Genomic DNA, 19,615 nt, shown 5'->3' on the forward strand with positions numbered 1-19,615 from the left:
GAGGGGGTTTGGGACACCTCAGAGCTGCGTGGGAAAGACATGGAGTGAGTGAGTGGGGGCTGGGGTGAGGCATGGATACCAGGGTTGTGTGTGAGAGGGAACAGAGATTTTGTGAAAGAGGGGGACTGGAAAGGTGGTTTGGGGACATGTGTAGTATACGGCTTATGCACTTGTCAGTGACTTATAGGTTAGACAACACCAAACTTCCAAAGGTTTTCTTTTTCCTTTCTTTTCTCTCTTCTCTTCTCTTCTCTTCTCTTCTCTTCTCTTCTCTTCTCTTCTCTTCTCTTCTCTTCTCTCTCTCTTTTGTTGTTATATAGGTACACTGTAGCTGTCTTCAGACACTCCAGAAGAGGGCAGGCATCAGATCTCATTACAGATGGTTGTGAGCCACCATGTGGTTGCTGGGAATTGAACTCAGGACCTCTGGAAGAGCAGTCAGTGCTCTTAACCGCTGAGCCATCTCTCCAGCTCCCTTTTCTTTTTTCTTCCTCTTTTCTTTTCTTTTCTTTTCTTTTCTTTTCTTTTCTTTTCTTTTCTTTTCTTTTCTTTCTTTCTTTCTTTCTTTTTTTTTGAGACAGCTTCACTCTGTATCTCTGGCTAGCCTGTAGACCAGGATGGTCTCCCACTCACAGAGATCTGCCTGCCTGCCTGCCTGCCTGCCTCTGCCTCCATAGTGCTGGGATTAAAGGTGCGCATCACCACACCTGAGCACCACAGTTTAAAAACAAAAACTAAAACAAAAAAAATTGGAGCACTCCAGAAAAACCTCTGGATTTGGGGCTTTGAGGAGTCAAACATGGCAGCTCTCTCAGGTTGAGGGATGTGTGCCTGCTGAGTACAAAAGACAGGCCCCCTGCTGGCATGGTCTCAGTGTCCCCTGGTGCTTTGAAGTGGTTTTTGCATTCTTTGCATATATAGGCATTTGGCTTTGGGACCTCAGGTTTCAAGACCTTAAATGCCAAGGCCAGGAGCCTGGGATCTGTATCACAGGCTCTGGCTGGCCACTGGAAGATTCTGAAAGAGCATGACATGGGATCTGCTGGGATATTTGCATGCAGTGAATTTGTGTTATACCAGTCAGAGGCTGTTGCTTCTGAGGAGGAAGGAGCCTGGAGATACTTTATTTGATCAAAACTATGTATTTTTAGATTTATTTTTACGTGTGAGTGTTTTGTCTGTCTGTATGTGTGTATACCACATGTGTAGTGCAAATGACAGCCAGAAGATGTCGCATCTCCTAGAATGGAGTTAGGACTGTGAATTTCCATGTGGCTCCTGGGATTAGAACCTGGGTCCTCTGTAAGAGTGGTCTTAACCTTTGAGCCATCTTTCCGGCCCCAGAATTTTTTTCTTTTTTCTTTCTTTCTCTTTTTTTTTCTTTTTCTTTCTTTTTTTCTTTCCCCTTTCTTTTTCTTTTCTTTCTTTCTTTCTTTCTTTCTTTCTTTTTTTTTTTTTTTTTTTGAGACAGGGTTTCTTTCTCTGTGTAGCTCTGGCTGTCTTGGAACCCAGTCTATTGAACACAAACATGCTGAAGTGTTGGGACCAAAGATGTTTGTCACCACTGCCTGACCAGAATAGTATTTTTTAAAGCCAACTTCCACTGGATAAGTCAGGCTGACACTTGTTTCTAGGGATACCAGGGTCTCGCTAGCATCTTCACTGTAGGTTTCTGGCTCTCATGCTTAGGTGACTCCAGGCATATCATTGAAGGGTGATGATAACCTGGTGAGATGTTGAGTCAGGACTATCAAATGCCATGAGGCAGTGGCTTCCCAGGGCCTGTGTCTCCTGTGAGCCAGTACTGAGGGAGGAGTAAGAAGAGACAAGTCATGTCTCTCTGATTTCTTTACCCCTGGCATAGCTCCAGGATTCAGAGAGGCTGCAGAACAGTTGGTTCAAGTCTAGGTGGTAATATGGAAATGACTCCAGATAAACTAGTCTGATTTGGGAATAAATTGAGGTTTTTGTAGTCTAGAACATTCTAGTGTACTCTGAAGAATCCATAGTCACCTGTGATTCTGAGAGGTCTTCCCATATGAGCTACAGTGAGAGGGACTGGCAAATAGTCACCCCATTCTTGTTTTTGTATAGGTAGGATAAAATTCAATTATTTAAAAAATATATTGTTTTGATAGCATAAAAAACAAAGATGTTGGAAGCTAGGCTTGGTGGCTCATAGGCCTAGCACTTTGGAGGCAGGAGGTAGGATTGTAAATTTGAGGCCAGCCTGGGCTACATAGACTTTTTTCTTTGAAGTTTAACTGTATTCTGTTTTTTTTAAATGTGTCTGTAGGATGCAGGAGTAGCTAGAAGTCAGCTGAATTCTATCAAACTAAATCCATTTCCTGTTTTATATGATGACTGAGAGTTAGCAGCTATATTACATTTTGGCTTTAGTAAACTTTTATTTTTTTTAAGATTTATTTATTTTATGTATATGAGTCCACTGTCACTGTCTTCAGACACACCAGAAGAGGGCACCAGAGACCCATTACAGATGGTTGTGAGCCACCATGTGGTTGCTGGGAATTGAACTCAGGATCTTTGGAAGAGCAGTCAGTGCTCTTAACTGCTGAGCCATCTCTCCAGCCCCAGTAAACTTTTTTTTTTTTAAAGCTATTTTCATTTTTAAAATCAGCTTACAATGTATTAAATACCATTGTGCCTTTTTTGAACAAGGTGTGGCTTGCTCATTTTGTAGCTCCCCTTGCCCCATCTCCTCACCCCAGCTACACCCTTCCTCCCTGTGTATCCTCTTGAGACCCAGAGATTATTCTCCTCTTTCATGTCCCATGTGCCCTCTTGCCTCTGCCTCTGCTTCTTCCCTCATTCTCCAATATGTTTAGACTCAATTAGTAAAGTTTTTAACACCCCTCCCATCCAGACAGGGTTTCTCTGTGTAGTCCAGGCTGTCCTGGAACTCACGCTGTAGACCAGCCTGGCCTCGAACTCACAGGGCTCCATCTGCTTCTGTCTCCCGAGTGCTGGGACTAAAGCTGTGTGAGCAGCTGTATTTAACACTTAAAAAACAAGCAAGCAAACAAACAAAACCAACACACACAGTTGTTCATATTAAACCATAGGTGGTAAAGTGTGGTGGGCTTCGTGGTGGTATTAATTAATTTAATTTGACAATTACAAGCAAGAACTTAATTATTGGCTCCACCTCGGCCTCGAGGGAGGTCTGAAAGCAAAAGCTGTGTGCTGCGGCCTCTGCTGCTGATTGGTTCGGCATTTTTCCGGCTTTGGGGGTGTCGATGTTTATCCAGTTTAAGAGTCACAGAAGTGGAAGGGTTTGCTTATTTCACAGTAAACCAAGGTTCAGAGTCATTGAGAATGAGGAGGGTGAGTTAGAAAGAAATTCAGTAATGCATGAATGTCTAGGGCGACTTGAAACATTTTAAACGTAGAGGTAAAGACACTTGCTCCAACACGGCAAGTGTGACCTCTGAACTCATGTAAAGGTGGAAGGTCCTCTGACCTCCATACACAGGCCACCTCACACATGCCTGACCTACCATCATGCGCATATGGTATAATAAATACTACTTAGAAAATTAAAACAAAATTGGGCTTTAATATTTTGAGATGTTTATGCATTGCAATCAGAAGTTACTCTTCTGAGACCATATCCAAAATGTAGATGATGTTTTACACAGAAATTGGATAATGTATACTGAAAAATTATCTCATTATATAGCCCGAGATGGCCTGAGGTTCTTACCAGCCCTCCTTCCTCCACTTCCTGAGCAGTGGGGTTACAGGCGTGTGTAACCGTAAATGAGTTCTGGTGGACACGTCTTATAAAGATGGACTACTACAAGGTTATGAAAAGTAACATTTAGGAATTGTTTAAAAAATAGCTGAGACGATGTTTCTGCCCAAGGGTTTATTCATAAGATGAACTCAAATGTTTAGTAAAAAGCAGTGTTCGAGGACAGAGGATGTGATGTGCTCTTGTCATTAATCCGACACACACTGATTCTGCCTCAACACACACATGGCCTCTGAAGCCGACGGACTGGCTTCCAGGCCTCTCACTGCAGACCCTGGGTGAGCAGACCGCAGTTCAGCAATTAGAAGGGTTTCCAGTTGGTAAGTTGTCCAACAGTGGACATGACTGCCTGTGTGCTAGTGAGCTTCCCATTGTTGGGTGCATTCAAGTTGGATCTAAGCTATCAATCAGGGATGTTTAGAAAAGAAAGAAGGAAGTCAAGGTGCTCTCTAGAGTCTGTTTTGGTTTTCAGTGATTCAGTGACTTGTCACGGTGGAACAATGACCTGGAATGATGGCTCTACCTCTTTTTTTTTTTTTTTTTTTTTTGGTTTTTTCGAGACAGGGTTTCTCTGTATAGCCCTGGCTGTCCTGGAACTCACTTTGTAGACCAGGCTGGCCTCGAACTCAGAAATCTGCCTGCCTCTGCCTCCCGAGTGCTGGGATTAAAGGCATGCGCCACCACGCCCGGCGGCTCTACCTCTTGAATCAATATCACAACGTAAGTTTCAATTCTGTTTATTCAGTACTGGGGATGGAACCTGGACCTCACACAAAGACAAGCACAGGGTTCCTGTCCCAGCCTGGTTCTAGCCTTTTTGAGATGGGTTGGGACTTGTTTTGTGATTGATATAATTGAATTCGGTTCTCAAGAAAGGTAAGGAAGTGGGGCAGATGGCAGGTCACAATGAACACTCTGCTATGTTGATTTGCTTTTTTTTTTTTTTTTGAATATGTGTGGTCTGTGTATGTATGATTACATGTATATGGTCATGTGTGCATGTGAGCATGGATGTAGAGGCCAGATGTGGCCATCAGGTGTCTTCTTGGCTGTTCTCCATGTTAGCTAGTTGTTGAGGCAGGGTCTCTTACAGGACATAGAGCTCACTTACTCGTCTGGCTATTCTAGCTCATGAGTTTGCAGTAGGGATCCTCTGTCTCTCCCTCCTGAGTGTTATAATTACAAGTGCCAGCCAGTTTTCTCAGATTTTATGGGGGTCTGAACCCCTGTCCTCAAGTTCTTTATCGCTGAGCTGTCTCCTCAACCTTTGGATCTTTTTTTATTTTTAGACAAGGTCTCATGTAGCCTTGGCTAATCTAGTGCTCTCTATGTAGACTAGGCTGGTCTTGAACTCACAGCTGTGATCTTGCCTCGGTCTTAGAAGTATAGGTCTGAGCCACACCACCAGTCTGGATGTTTGGGGTGACTTTTGCTGTTTTGGTACTGCTTGGATGGCCTTGCATCGGGCTAACCCCAGCTCCTTAGAGACGGCTTTGGTTGAGTTTATCTTCCAGGACTATCACAAGCTGATTTCTGTCTCCATGTGATTCACGCTCTGATTCTGGCATTTGAAGAACCGACATTTGACAAGAAGCGCTCTGTTCATATGGATGAGGTGATTCGGGAGCGCAGCAACTCAAGGAGTGGTTCTTGGGATGCTCGTAAAGTGGTTGTGTAGAACTGAAACAAGATATTTGTACGCTTGTTTGTTTTTGACACAGGGTCTTAGTACGTGTTTTTTGATGGACTTGAACTTATGACCCTCCTGTGTCTGTCTTCTGAGTTCTAGGATTACAGGAGTAGAATGACTGCTGAGCCTGGCCGAGATTATAGATGTGGCTGGTTAAGTCTGGCTATTGCTCACGTGGGATGATGGGCCAGCTCCCCTTTATTTCCATGTTGCTTGTGCTTTGCATGGTGTCTGTACTTGTCTAGATGCTGGAAATCGGTTCTTTGGTCCACCTGTTGTAGTTAATGGAGAAAAGTTAGGCTAACATGTAATTCTTTGTGTGTGATGTTGAGGATGGAACCTAAGGCCTTATACCTGCTAGATAAGGGCTGAACCAGTAAGCTACATTCGTTGTGTGTGTGTGTGTGTGTGTAAAGGGCAACCTCAGGTGTTATCCAGTTTTTTTTTTTTTTTTTAAAAAAACAGGGTTTCACTGGCCTGGAACTTGCCAGAGATCTGCCTGTCTACAAGTGCAGTATGCGTGGCATTTATTTATTTATTTATTTATTTATGGATCTTGCCTTTGTTGGAGACAGAGTATGTAGTAGTTCAAGTCAGCCTGAGACACCTCACTTTGTCTCTCAGCCAGCCTTTGAACACCCCGTCTTCCTGCTTCAGCTTCTCAAATGCTGGGCTTACACATATAGATAGCCACATCCAGATACTCTTTCTTTTTTTAAATTAAAAAAGCAAACTGGGAAGAACCAGCAGTTCTCAGTTTTTTATTTTGTTCTCTGAGTACTGGGAAGTCATAAAACTTGGTTAAAAACAGCCAGCCAGTGGCTAAATGTAGGCAGTAATAAAACCTTTTCTCTTCTCCCACCTCCCTCTTTTCTGAGACAGGGTTTCTCTGTGTAGCCCTGGCTATCCTGGAACTCGCTGGCCTGGAGCTCTCACCAGAGAGAGTTCTGCCTCACCCTCCCAAGTGCTCAGATTAAAGGAGTTTGCTGCCATCACTGGGCTTGGGCTTTTTTTTTTTTTTTTTTTTAATTTTTTTTAAAGCTTTATTTGTTTTAACGTGTATGAGATTTGCCTGAATGTATATCTGTGCACCATGTGTGTGCACCATGTGTGTGCCTCATGCCTGAGGTAGCCAGAAGGGAGTATCAGCACCCATGGTGCTGGAGTTACAGGATCGTTTTGAGCCACCCATGTGGGTGCTGAGAACCTGAGTCCTACGAATACACAAGTGATTGTGACCACTGAGCCAGCTCTCTAGCCCCTTGTCACCTGTTTTTATGTCACTAAGCAGGGTGTGCTCCTTACATGGTAGAGCAGAGGTTTCTAGTGTCTAGTATAAAATAGTTCAGGGTCCCATGGCTTAGCTGTGTTTGAGATTTTATTTATTTTTTAAAAAAGACTGGGCCTCTCCACAGAGCTCTGGCTGTCCTGAAACTCACAATGTAGATCAGGCTGGCCTCAAATTCAGAGATCCATTTAACTCTGCCTCTTGAGTGGGGTTAAAGATGAGTACCACCATTCCTTTTTTTGTTTTTGTTTTTTTTTTTTTAAGGTATAATTTAAATACAGGTAAAATTTCAGATTTTTGTGCTCTTTAGTGAGTTTTGACAGAGACAATGGGTGTGTGTAAATAACACTGTCTGGGGCTGAGGCTTTTGTCGCTGGGGTGTGATTCCCTGGGTTGGATTCTCTTCCTGTATAACTAGGTGGCCCCTGCTGTACTGTTTTTTCTTATGGTTCTTCCTCTTCAGTAGCCCAAGGGATCTAGATTGAGTCCCAGCTGGAAAAGTCAGAGGAAGCATGATGGGGCAGGAACTGTCTTACTGCTGCATGCGTGCGTGCGTGCGGGCCGTGTGCCTAGGGTGTGTTTTAGCTTGTCGATTTGGAGCCCTGCAGTATGGGTTAGAACTGGAATGGCTCCAAGGAGAGGTCCCTTTGGATTACCAAAGTCCCCATGACATACTCTACCCCCCCCACCCCCCCCACCAACTGACATAAAATTTAACCATCTGCAGAGTTTCCACAGAGTTAACTTGAGTTGTGCTTGGGAGATTGAAATAAGATCCGTGTTGCAAAACGAGCTGCTGGCTTGAAGCACACACAGTCTGTGCACTGCTGAGTTTGCAGCCTGCTGGCAGGCAGAGGCCAGATTCCAGTGGAAATCACTCTTAACTAAACACATTGTTAAAATGTATCGAGCGGGGTCTCAAACTCTTCTTTTAAAAAAAATTAAGTGAGTGAGAGTTTTATTGCATAAATAATATACAGACATACCCTCTATAGGGGAAGAAAAATGCAGACTTTAAGCAGGCAAAAAAAAAAAAAAAAAAAAAAAGCTTTCTTGACAACCACTTCTATTCCTAGTCCTCCCCTCCCCCTCCCCCCAGAGGTTAACCACTGTCCTAGGGTTGTTGATATTCTTCGGATGCTTTGCATACTTATAGCTGGGCCTCTAGGACTTAAGAGTTAAAGACACTGTACTGCATGTGGGTATACCTTACTAGGGTATCTTGTCAGTGTGTGTGAAGTCGCCTCAATCTTATTTCCTCCTTAGATTTAGAAGGCGGAACAATTGTTTCTTTCTTTTCTGATTGATGGACACAGGAGTTACCGCTCATCTTTTTCTGTTCCAAGTGCCCTTAGAGAAGACATGGTTGGAGCCTTTGTAGCTCTTGGGAGGGAAGTTTCTCTTGGGTGGGTCCTGGGGAAGAGGAGTTCTTGGGTAGCAGGGTAAGGATCATACATCTTGAGGAAGACATGGGATGGGGGGCACTTCTGAATTTAGGTTAGCATGGACAGAAGGATGCCTGCATTGTACTCTGAAAGCAGAATTTCGAGCTTGCCAGGCGTGTGTGTTCTCTGGATCTCACCCGCCGTGCTGGCCGAGTGCGGGTAGGTGAGAAAAGTTGGTGTTTAAGAAAGCTGATATCTGAGCCCATGCCTAGAGGACTTCGCTATGTTGATAGTGCCTGTGTGAAGAAGAGGGTGGATGAGCAGTGCGGTGGACCCAGAATGGGCAGTTCTCAGCTCTTCACTCTCATTGGAGACTAGACTCACCTGTGGGTCTTCTCCTTGAGCTCTTCAGAATACCAATCGTGGTTTCACTGCTCAAGCTGGGTGAGGCACTGAGAGGTGGTTATAGTTTCCTGAGAGTGTTTAGACCCCTGCCACACAGGCAGGACACTAATGGTGTATGTTAGAGAAAGAAGCTGTGTGTCTTTCTCCTGTTTGCACTTGCAGCCATGGGTGCCTGCTCTTTGCACAACTCCTAGATGGCACCAACGCTAATTGATGGAGCCAAAGTAGTAATGGAGAGTTATGACCACACTCCTGGTCCAGGGCTGTCTGTGTGCTGACATGACCGATTGCCCATACAGAAGGTAGAGCCCTTTATGGTTTGCATGCTTTCTTGGGTGTTGGCTTCAGCTCCCTCTGTAGGCAGTGAGGAAAGTTTATATTCTGACCCTGGGACACTAGGGTCGTTTGTCCAAGCCTACGAGTGCATTCCAGTTTCTGCATTGGGGGCGGGGGGGGGGGCACTCAGGGGCTCCCCTTCTGCTCCCCCACAGGTGTTTGCCGAGGCTACCCTTTTTCTGTCCTTTCAGGATTTGGTGTCCCAGACCAGCACACCCCCTACCTTTCTCCCACTTGGCAGTTTTCCTCAGAGCCCTCTTGGCTTTGACCTTTTAGCTTGCCCTGTCTACCACACAGCACAGAGATTTGCAGAGATTTATTGGGTCAGAGGGTGGTGGGCTGGAGAGAGAGTTCAGCAGTTAAAGGCACTGGCTGCTCTTCCAAAGGACCTGGGTTCAATTCCCAGCACATACTTGGTAGCTTATCGCTGTCTACAACTCCTGTTTCAGGGGACCCTACACCCTCACACAGACATACATTCAGTCAGGTCACCAGTGTACATAAAATAAAAATAAATATATTAAAAAGAAAAGATTTATTTATGTGTATGTGTTTTCCAAGTGCGAGCATGTGTCCATGGAAGACAGAGGGATTGTCTCCTCTGAGGCTTCGAGCTGGAGTTCCAGGCAGTCATGAGATACCCCAGGTGGGTGCTGGGAACCGAACTTTGGTCCTCTGGAAGACCAGCTGAGCCATCATTCCAGCCCCTGAATGCCTTTTTGTTTTGTTTTGTTTTGAGTTGAGATCTCTCTATGAGCCAAAGCCATCCTTAATGTCTTGGTCCTTCTGCTCAGCCTCCCCCATGCTGAGATTACAGGTGTGTGCCCTAATAAATGCCATTTTGCTTTTGGCCTTTGTGCCTATAGTAGGATGGCATTCTAGTCCATATGGATGTACATGCCCTAGTCTGGGAGCGTTACTGTATTACACTGGCAAGATTATGAGGTTTTTTTTTTTTTTTTTTTTCTCTTTTTTTTTTTTTTTTTTGTTTTTGTTTTTTCAAGACAGGGTTTCTCTGTGTAGTCCTGGCTGTCCTGGAACTCACTCTGTAGACCAGGCTGGCCTCGAACTCAGAAATTTGCCTGCCTTTGCCTCACAAGTGCTGGGATTAAAGGCGTGCGCTACCACACCCGGCTGAGATCACTACCACGCCCGGCTGAGATTCTGATGTTTTGTTGTTGTTGTTGTTGTTGTTGTTGTTTTAGTGCCTTCCACTGTCCTTATCAGTGGTAAATTCTGTTTTCTTCTTTTAAATGTTAGTGATTATTTATTGTGTGTATAGGGAGTTTGGGTGGGGGGGACATGTGTGCCACGGTGCATTAAGTAGAGGTCGGTGGACGGCTTCTAGGAGTTAATTCTCTCACTGTGTGAGTCCTTAGGCATCAAACTCACATTGTCTGGCAAGTGCCTGCTGAGCCTCCTCACCAGCCAGTATTATATTTAGTGTTTTCCCTACTAGAGTGCCACCCTATACTCTGCCTATAAATTTGACTCTCACCACCGCCTATAGTTTAATGTCTATTATTTGGTCCCTGTACTTAGGATTGAGTTTAGGGCTTTGTGTATGCTAGCCAAGTACTGTATCACAAACCTGATACAGCCTTACTCAGCCCCATCTCTTTTGTTAGAAGTCTCTTTTGGGGAGATGTTACAAGCATGAAGACCTGAGTTTGAATCTCCAGAATCCACCTATATCAGGCACACACTTCAGTACAGTACAGTATAGGACAGTAGGTATGGTGCACAATTTGGTCATACCAGTGCTTCTCTGGTGAACTGGCAGGGGTGCCAGGAAACTCCCTCAAGCTTGTAGGCCAGCTACCCTGGTGTTTGCAGGGCACCAGCAAACAACAAAGTGGAAGGCGAAGAGTAACACCCACACTGTCCTCCAACCTTCACATGTGCCCTGTACCTACTCTGCACAGGTGACAACATGCACACACATACACACACACACACACACACACACACACACACACATGCCCTACCTCTTTATTTTATTATTGTACTACCCAACTCATTGCTCCATATGCTATATTAAACAATTTTTTTCTTTCTGATATAAAGATCTCTGTTTTCTTCTCTGTTTTCTTAATTTTTAACTGACCAGCAAATTTATACCTATTTATAGGTGTTGGCTGTGTGTGTGTGTGTGTGTGTGTGTGTGTGTGACATTCATTGCATAGCTGAGCTCTGTACTTGACATGCGTTTCCTCATTATCTTCTCTCACACCTGGGGAATCAGATTGTTTAGGAGGAAGAGTTTTGAGACTGCAAAAATCAAGGCACCCCCTCCCTGCATGTGTGTGTGTGTGGACTTGTGTCTGTCTTTGTGGAGACCAAGGTTGGGAGCCTTGATTGCTCTCAATTGTATTCCTCTTGTCAATCTCACAACTGAACCTAGGGCGATCTGGCTGATAATCCAGCCAGCCAGTTTACTCTGTGGGACCCTCTATCTCTGTTTCTAATTGCTGGATTTAGAAGTGGGCTTCCATGTCTGGCTAGTGTTTACATGGGTTCTAGGGATCCAGATTTTGATCCCTTCAGCTCTTTATTCATTGAACTATTTCTCCAGCCCCGCCCCCCCTCCAAAAAAATTTTTTTTTTAAAAAACAAATAAATAGCCGGGAAGTGGTGGCACACACCTTTAGTCCCAGCACTCAGGACGCAGGAGCAGGAGGCTCTCCGAGTTTGAGTCTAGCTGACTTACAGAGTGAGTGCCGGGACAGCCAGGGCTATGTAGAGAAACCTTGTCTTGAAAAACTGTGTGCGATGTGGGCGTGCGTGTGTTTTACCATGTCACAGGTGTAGTAACCAAGGCATAACAAAGAAGCTTTGTTTTTTTCCTGAAGATCACAAAGTCGAGCAGTGAGCTCATTTGCTGCCCGGGCTGATATGTGCCTTCTCCTCGGGTGGCCCTGCTGTTGGGGGAGCCCCATCCTGGATCACTGCCCCAGGGCCCATTTCCCCTTTCCTGCCACAACCACCCATGCCACTTTGACCTCACCGTGAGTTAAGATCTTTAACAAGAAACCTCAGAAGTCATCCTGCCTAGGCAGCCGGGCCTCTGCTCATCTGTGAGAGGCCATCCTGGCTGTCCTGAGGGTTCAGGCCTCTTGGAGTCAGATCATCTGAACTCCCAGCTGAGAGCCGCCATTTCTGTATCTGTGGTTCAGGAAAATTGCGCAAACTCACTGGGGCTCAGTTTGCTTATCTGGAAAATGGGGATGGCCACGGCACATATCTTGTGAATTATCTAGGAGGATTAAATGAAGTACAAATTGTGAACTGCACATTGAGTTACTGGAGCTTGGGTAGCTGGATCAGCAAAGCTATTGGACTGGTCCTGAACATAGCCTCTGAAAGACTGTGGTTTGTGTGTCAAGTTTCCTATTCCGTGCTTGTCTGTTGATGTTGTAACCAACCGTTCTAATGAAGTAGCCATGAGCACCTGTGCTCTTGGGTCATAGACGTGTGTGTGTGTGTGTGTGTGTGTGTGTGTGTGTGTGCGCGCGCGCGCGCGCGCGCACGCCTGTGCCTCTACTCTGGGCAGGGTTGGAACCATCCTTGTCCTCTTTCTCCACTTAGCATTGTCTTCAGGACCTAGGCCCTGACACAGCTGTGTCAGCAGATGGCTAGGGGCTGGGGCTTTGCTCAGTGGTACTGCTGGCCCCAGGTTTCTGGTGAGTCAGTGTTCAAGTGTGTCCTAGCGCCAGTGTGGGCCGGATCTGCTCCACGAGGCTGGCCAGGCCACACCCCGGGGAAGTTTGGCAGTCAGCCTTGAACACCCTGGGCAGGGCCCCAAGACAGATGTAGGCACAGGGGAGTGAGCAGGGGAGCAGCCCGTGGCTGAAGAGAGGTGACAGGCGCCTGGTCATGTGGGAGACAGACATGCCCTCTCTCTGGACTCCCCAAATGTCTAGGCTTGCATTGAGTATGCGCTGAGGACTGTCCCCAGGGGGTTTGTTGGCCAGGAGGCCTCTAACAGCAAGAGGTTGGATTTCTTTTCCCCTAGCTTGCTGAAGTCAGCTTGGTTGGGATTTCAGTTAATTAGTGGCTCACCCATGGTAGGCTTCTGGATTCCCTTGAGAGTAAGTAGTTGTATTTCAGGTTCTGGTAGGGCACCCCGGTGCAAGGCCAGTTCCTAGATGGCTGTTGGTGGACAGTGGCTGTGCAGAGCTCACAGTCACTTGCTATGTTATTTAGCACGGGCCTCACGGCCATGAGAGGAACACGGTCCTTCTGGATTTGGCGCAGTGAGCAGGCATTGGCTCATTGAGGCAGATGCAGTCTCGCCCTCACAGGTGAGGTGCGGAGCTTCGGACTTAAAGGTGGTGGTTGTTGGTGGCTTCTGGAGTGGACACTGATTCCTGCGGGATACTTAGCTGGTGCCTTGATCTCCACCCTCCCTGTTGAGTGTCTGTGCAGGCACAGCGTTCCTTGCGTGTGCGCACACCGTTTGTCATCGTTAGTTTTAAGTCTCACACTCCAGCCTGGTGCCTGAATCGCTGGCACATCTGCTGGCACCCGGAGCCTGGTTCTCTGCCACAGGGAAGGTGCAGGGCTGCCGGGTGACCTATTGATTTCAGCCAGGAGCGTCGCCAGGTACTTTGCCTCTTCCGCCAAGCCGGCTGCTTGTTTATTTGGCCTTGTCAGGGAATGTGGTAATTCACAGGAGTGACGTCTGAACCCTGCAGCCTCCTCTTCTGTGGGTTCACTGTCAGCAGCCATTCTGTTCATTTGGCATCACCAGGGTCTGAGGTTAATCTGTTCAAATGGTGACCACGTTCTAAAGGGCACTTGCTCTAAGCACTTTGGGAAAAGAAAAAAAAAGAATTATACCCCATGCTCTGCTTCCTTCTTCAAGGAGGAAAACGTCGCCTGTGTGTGTCGGGAGGGACCTTGGGTGCTGCTAACACTAGCTTCTCTTTCTAGTTACACTCGTGTCTCTGCTTTATGATTTGGGATGTGGATCTTGCTAGCCTGGCTTGTCACTCTTTCACAGGCCCTTCCAGGTGAAAATTGCTCTCCTTTCCACCAGAGGCCCCTTCTTTCCTGGGTCACCCTCCCTACCCCCCCAATTCCTGGAGAAGGGAGAACCAAACCCAGGAGGAGCCACCGAGACTGTGAATGTCCCCCACTGGGTTCCTAAGGTGATCTAGGGCAAATGAATGGCTTTCTTAAGGGACCCTGATTTCTCCACGGCAAAAAGGGGTACAGCTGTCCCTCCAAATTAAAAATGATCTTTCATTCACTTACTGTGTGCCTGTGCTTCGCATGTACATGTGGAGTTCGGCCAGAACACAGCCTAGTCTGCAGGAGGTGGTTCTAGTCTTCTACCATGTGAGACCCAGGGATCTGGTTCAGGTCCCTGGGCTTGGTGACAGGCACCTTTTCCCCTGAGCCAACCTCCATGTTTTATTGGGTTACTGGGGTAGGGTAAAGGGTCAGGAAAGAACAGCAGCCCCCAAATTGTCAAATTGAGAGTAGACAGGGAACCACCTGAGTGTTTGCCCTTTGAGCTCCAGCACCAGGCTCCCAAGCTTGCCGGGAAAAGCCACAGAGCTGCCAGCTGTCTGGGGCCTGTCTCCCCGGGGAGACTGCTCCTAGTTCCCTCCCCTGAGACCTGCCTGGCTCTGGGGAGAATGCCAAGTCAGCACTCCTTTATCTCCCTGTCTCCTCCAGGGAGGAGTTTGAGCCCAGTTTCAGTCAGGTTTAACCATAACATTCCCTCTCTGTTATGTATTTATTTACTTTCTGCTGGTTGAAACAGGATCCTACTGTGTTGTCTAGGTTGTTCTCCCCTGCTTCAGCCTCCTCAGGACTATAGGGATTGCACCTATATATGTATTACCTGGTTTTTGCCCGTTCTTTTCCTCTGTGTGTGTGTGTGTGTGTGTGTTCAGAGCTAGGAATTGAACCCAGAGCTTTGGTACATGCTATTTCAATGCTGGCTACCCCCCTCCTTTTCATCTTTTAAAAACTTTGAAACTGAGTCTCACTAAGTTTCCCAGGCTTACCTTGAACTTATTGTGTAGCTTAGTCAGGCCTTGAACTTGGAATCCTCTTGCCTCAGCTTCCCGATTAGCTGGGATCACAGCCCTGCTTGCACTATAAGGCCTGCCTCTTATGAAAACAATCTTAGAACGGAGTGTGAGTGCTGTTTAAGGCCCTGCCTTGGGCGGGAGAGATGGCTCAGTGGATAAGGACACTTGTTGCTCTTGCAGAGATCCTGGGTTCTGTTTTCAGTCTCCGTATGTTGGCTCGCATCTACCTGGAACGCCAGTTCTAGGTGATCTCATATTGTCTGTGGACCTCTGTGGGAGCTAGACACGGACATGGTACACGTGTAAAACACTCAAACACATAAAATATGTCTAACAACCAAAACAAAACTGCTTTACTTTTTCTAAAAATGTGTATGAGTGTTTTGCCTGTATGCATGTATGTTTATACATGTGTGCAATACCCACAGAGGCCATAAGAAGGCACAAGAACCCTTGGAATTGGGGTTGTGTGTGAGCTGCCATGTGGGTGCTGGGAATTGAACCTGGGTCCTCTGCAAGAGCAGCAAATGCCCTTAACAGCAGGGACCTCTTTCCAGCCTTCTGCCTTGCTTTGATGTCTACCTTCATGTCAGGGGAAGCAGCAGGTCCTTTTTAGAACTATTTTTTTTTTTTTGTTTCATTTGCAATTTTATTTGTTTTATGTGTATGAGTGTTTTGCCTGTATCACTTGCATGCAGTGCTCAAGGAGGCCTGCAGAGGGCATCAAATCCCCTAGAACTGGAATTATGGATGGTCGCGCATTGCCATGTGGGTTCTGGGAACTCCACAGGATCCTCTGCTGGGAGCAAGTACCCTTAACCACTGAGCCATTTTTCCGGGCCCCAAACTATTCTTGAATCTGGGCCCTGGGAAGATTTGATTAAAATCACAAACCTTGAGCGACAAGCAAAGTATGACAGTCTGCAAAAGGCTCTGCAGTCTCAGTGCTGCTGGTTGAATATTCTTCAGCAGAGGCTTCTGGGAAGAGAAGCTTATCAGTTATTTCACCCTGCCCCCAAACTGGGAATATCTGCAGAAATCTGTGTCTGAACCCTGAGTCATCTGTTTCATAGTCACATACCTTAAACGTAATTTTACCTGTTTCCCTCTCACTGTGCATGTGTATGTGTATGTATGTATGTATGTATGAATGCTTACATGTATGTATGTGTCATGTGCATAACTAGTGGCCTCTGAGGTCTGAAGGGTGGTTGGATCTCCTGGACCTGTTGGTTGTGAGCTGCCATGTGGGTGCTGGGAGCTGAGTGAATGAATCCTGATCTTATGTGAGAGACTGCTCTTAACTGCCAGGTAGTCTCTGGAGCTCCTTGCATGTTATTTTTAACATGCCCGTGTTTTCACGTGTAGTCACGTGTGGAATTTTCAAAGTTGTGACACCATGCACGAGCTCTTGGTGTTTGAGGTTTTCAGATGAGAGCCCTCCCTGGGTGCTAGGCTCTGTGCTGATCACGGTCTTGTTCCAGAGAGTCAAGCCAGCAGGACAGTTAGGAACAAAGGGCACTGTGTTTCTGTGAGAACTGGAAGGAGGAGCGGGATGGGGCGGGGCGGGGCAGGGCGCCTGTTGCTGGGGAGAGCTGTGAACTCCTTCCTTTCCCTCAGCAGCACTGAACCGCTTCTGTCATCCCGTTGAATGCCAGCTGGGCCGTGAGACCCATGGGCATATTTGCTGATCAGGTTCATTTGTTATTTGCTGGAAACCAGATCGGATGACTGCTGCTCTGACCCATCTCTGGAGTATGAAAATGGCTCTGTTACTTGAGATCATTATTCTTCCCTTCCATGATCCTGTTACATCTGTTACAACAGTAAGAGGCCCCGTGCTCCATTACCGGATGTTGTGGAGAGGGGTCCAGCCCTGATTCTTGATTGGCTGGTTTTTATTTAAATTTCACTTTTCTTTTTTAAACCTTTAGAAAAATACAATAGTTAGAATGCCCCAAGAATTCAAACTTTTACTATCTGGACAGCTGATTTGCAATTTTAAAAGTTCTATGTTATTTATTTAAGTTTTGGGTGTGGGTGTGCATGTCACAGTACATGTATGTAGGTCAACAGTGTGCAGGACTTGGTTCTTTCTTTCTACCAAGTGTGTCAGACGCAGGTTGTCACCCACTCACCAGCCTGAGGCCAGTGGATTTAGAAATACCAAGTAGATCGCTAATAGATGTGCAGTGCTGTGCATCTCAAGAGTGTGGTATGAAACTCTTAGATGTATATGCTCCCATTCTATAGGAGTTGGGAGATGGCTAGGAAGTGCTCTCTGTACAGGTATGAAGAGCTGTGCCCAAGTCCCTCCAACTCAGTGAAACAGCATGGTAGCTCAAATCTGTTCCCCCAGCTTCTACAGCAAGACAGAGTGAAAGAGCAGCAGGGGAGTGTCCCTAGCCTGGGGTACACGGGTGGGTGGTGAGGACAGACGCCTGAGGTTGCCCTCCTACCCACACATGTCCCCAGAATGTGCACACACACCAAAGAGCTGGATGGATGGCTGAGATCAGAGGCTTTTGGTTAACCCTCACTGGGATTTCGTTGTCGTCGTCCGTCGCCGTCGTCGTCGTCATGTTGTAGTCTTCTTCTTCTTCTTCGTCTTCGTCTTTGTAGTCTTCGTCGTCGTCTTCTTCTTCTTTTTCTTCGTCTTCGTCTTATTCTTCGTCTTCTTCATCTTCCTCCTCCTCCTTGTCATCGTCGGCGGCGGCTTCTTCTTCTAGATTTATTTTTATTTCTAATTATGTGTGTGTGGCTGGGTGTGTGCACGTGAGTGCAGTTGTCCGAAGAGAGCAGAACAATGCCGTCAGAGCTCCCATGAGTGACATAGGTGCTGGGAATCAAACTTGGGTCTTCTGTAAGATAGTTCATGCTATGAACTGCTAAGTCCTTTTTCCAGCCCCTTTACTGGGGTTTCTAACTTAAACCAGGTGGGGTTTTCTTCTGTCTCTGGGGAGAAAAAAACCCAAGTAGGTTAGGTTTTGTTGTTGTTGGTTTTTTGTTTTGTTTTGTTTTTTCCTCAAAGGCTTGAGAACCACCAGCTAGTGGGAATGGGATGTGACAAAGTGCAAATGGTGGCCTGTGAACCACAATGGTTATATGAATGTATTTGCTCATAATCACTGTTAACACACAGGTGTACAGGGCACCTATCAGCCAAGATACTCGATAGTCATGTGTGGAAAGAGATGCCGGTGGAGATCTACTGGAAACAGGAGACACGGTTTCCTGACAAACTTCTGTCCTCTGATTGAATTTAGAACATAACATTGAAAAGAAATTCAAGCTAAAACATTAAAGATTTAAAGGAAAAAAAAAAACAAACCTGGTAGTTCTCCAGTAAAAGATGAGGATGGTACCCAGGATATTAAGTACTAAAAACTCAGGCTACTGTGTATGCGCTGGGTGTGAGATCTCTGTAAAGACACGAAAACAGGGGTTTAATAGGAACCTCTTATCTTCATTTCGACCCTCATCATCAACTTGGTGAACGTCAGGGCTTTTGCAGTTAGAAACCTCGCTGTAAACCTCACCTCCTCAACTCTGACACAAGTCCCATGAGTTGTGTAATAAGCTGCTGGCTTCTGACCTGTGTCCTGGAAGTGCTGCTGGGTGATGTCATGGCATGCCGCAATGCCCCTGGGTGGTGAGAGGCACAGCCATCGGATGCAGCTCTGTGCACTTGCAGATGTGTGAAGAGAGAGAGAGAGAGAGAGAGAGAGAGAGAGAGAGAGAGAGAGAGATGCCGTTGTCCAGTAGCCATCATGTGATGAATGGCAGTTTGTGACTCTGGACCATCGAGTTTGTTTTACTGTTCTGTCAGGTTCAGTTATGTAACGGAGAGCAGACGTCTGCATTAAAGGCCATTAGCACATCAGGATGCATTTGCTGAGGCTGGTTGTTGACCAAAGTACATAAGTGATTCCTTTCCTATGGACAGCATTTGGGACTCCAGATGCCCCTTATGACGTTCTGAGACCACTTTATGAGTTTATGACCTATCAAGGGATCTGTAAGTGGAGAACGTAAAACCGGAAAGGCAGCATTTAGCTACATGCTGAAATCCAGTCCTTGTTACTTTACAATACAGGTTTCCTAATTTTCTCTGCTGCCACAGAAAAGAGTCACGTGGCAAATTAGAAGGCTGGCTGGTTCTGGAACCATGAGTATTTCTCAAGAAAGCTTCCTGGTTGGGGAAGAGGGTCCTGAAAGTGGCCAGCTGGAGGGTGCGTGCATACTAGGAGGCAGGGTGAGACCCGCCATGCCAAGTGACCAGCTAGCACTTCCAAAATAGGTGTGACTTTTCTCCTCTACCCATCTTTCCGGCCAACTTCTGTCGTTATTACCCCATTACTTCTGAATCCTGAAAGCATAATGTGTGTTTTTGAGTGGATTTTTGGAGAAAGTAGCCAGCCTGTGGAAGCAGGCCAGGAGCAGAGTTGCCTATTTGTGCAGATCCCTCTGGCTTCTGGAAGGTACAGGCTTACCAACCAACAGAAGAGCATTCTTTAAAAAGAAGACAGGCTTCCAAAAACAGCGTCAGAGTTTGTTGCCCAAACATCTCAGGTTCTTTCTGAAGATTGGGAACCAAGGTTTGGAAACACCGCCAGCTTCATTTTCAGTACCAGAAACCCCAAACTTCCGGCTCAGCAAAGCTCCTGGGTTTCTTTTGGTGGGAGG

At 46.3% G+C, this 19,615-nt stretch overlaps 1 protein-coding gene across 6 annotated transcripts in view; it reads left to right on the forward strand.

Annotated features, from left to right (window-relative positions):
* Positions 1-19,615, forward strand: part of Znf395 (zinc finger protein 395) — a 53,286-nt gene that overhangs the window by 16,428 nt on the left and 17,243 nt on the right. The window lies entirely within an intron of this gene.

This window comes from Mus caroli, unplaced genomic scaffold (genome assembly GCF_978045245.1).
Source record: "Mus caroli unplaced genomic scaffold, Mus_caroli_1 scaffold_12, whole genome shotgun sequence".
Lineage (NCBI taxonomy): Eukaryota > Metazoa > Chordata > Mammalia > Rodentia > Muridae > Mus > Mus caroli.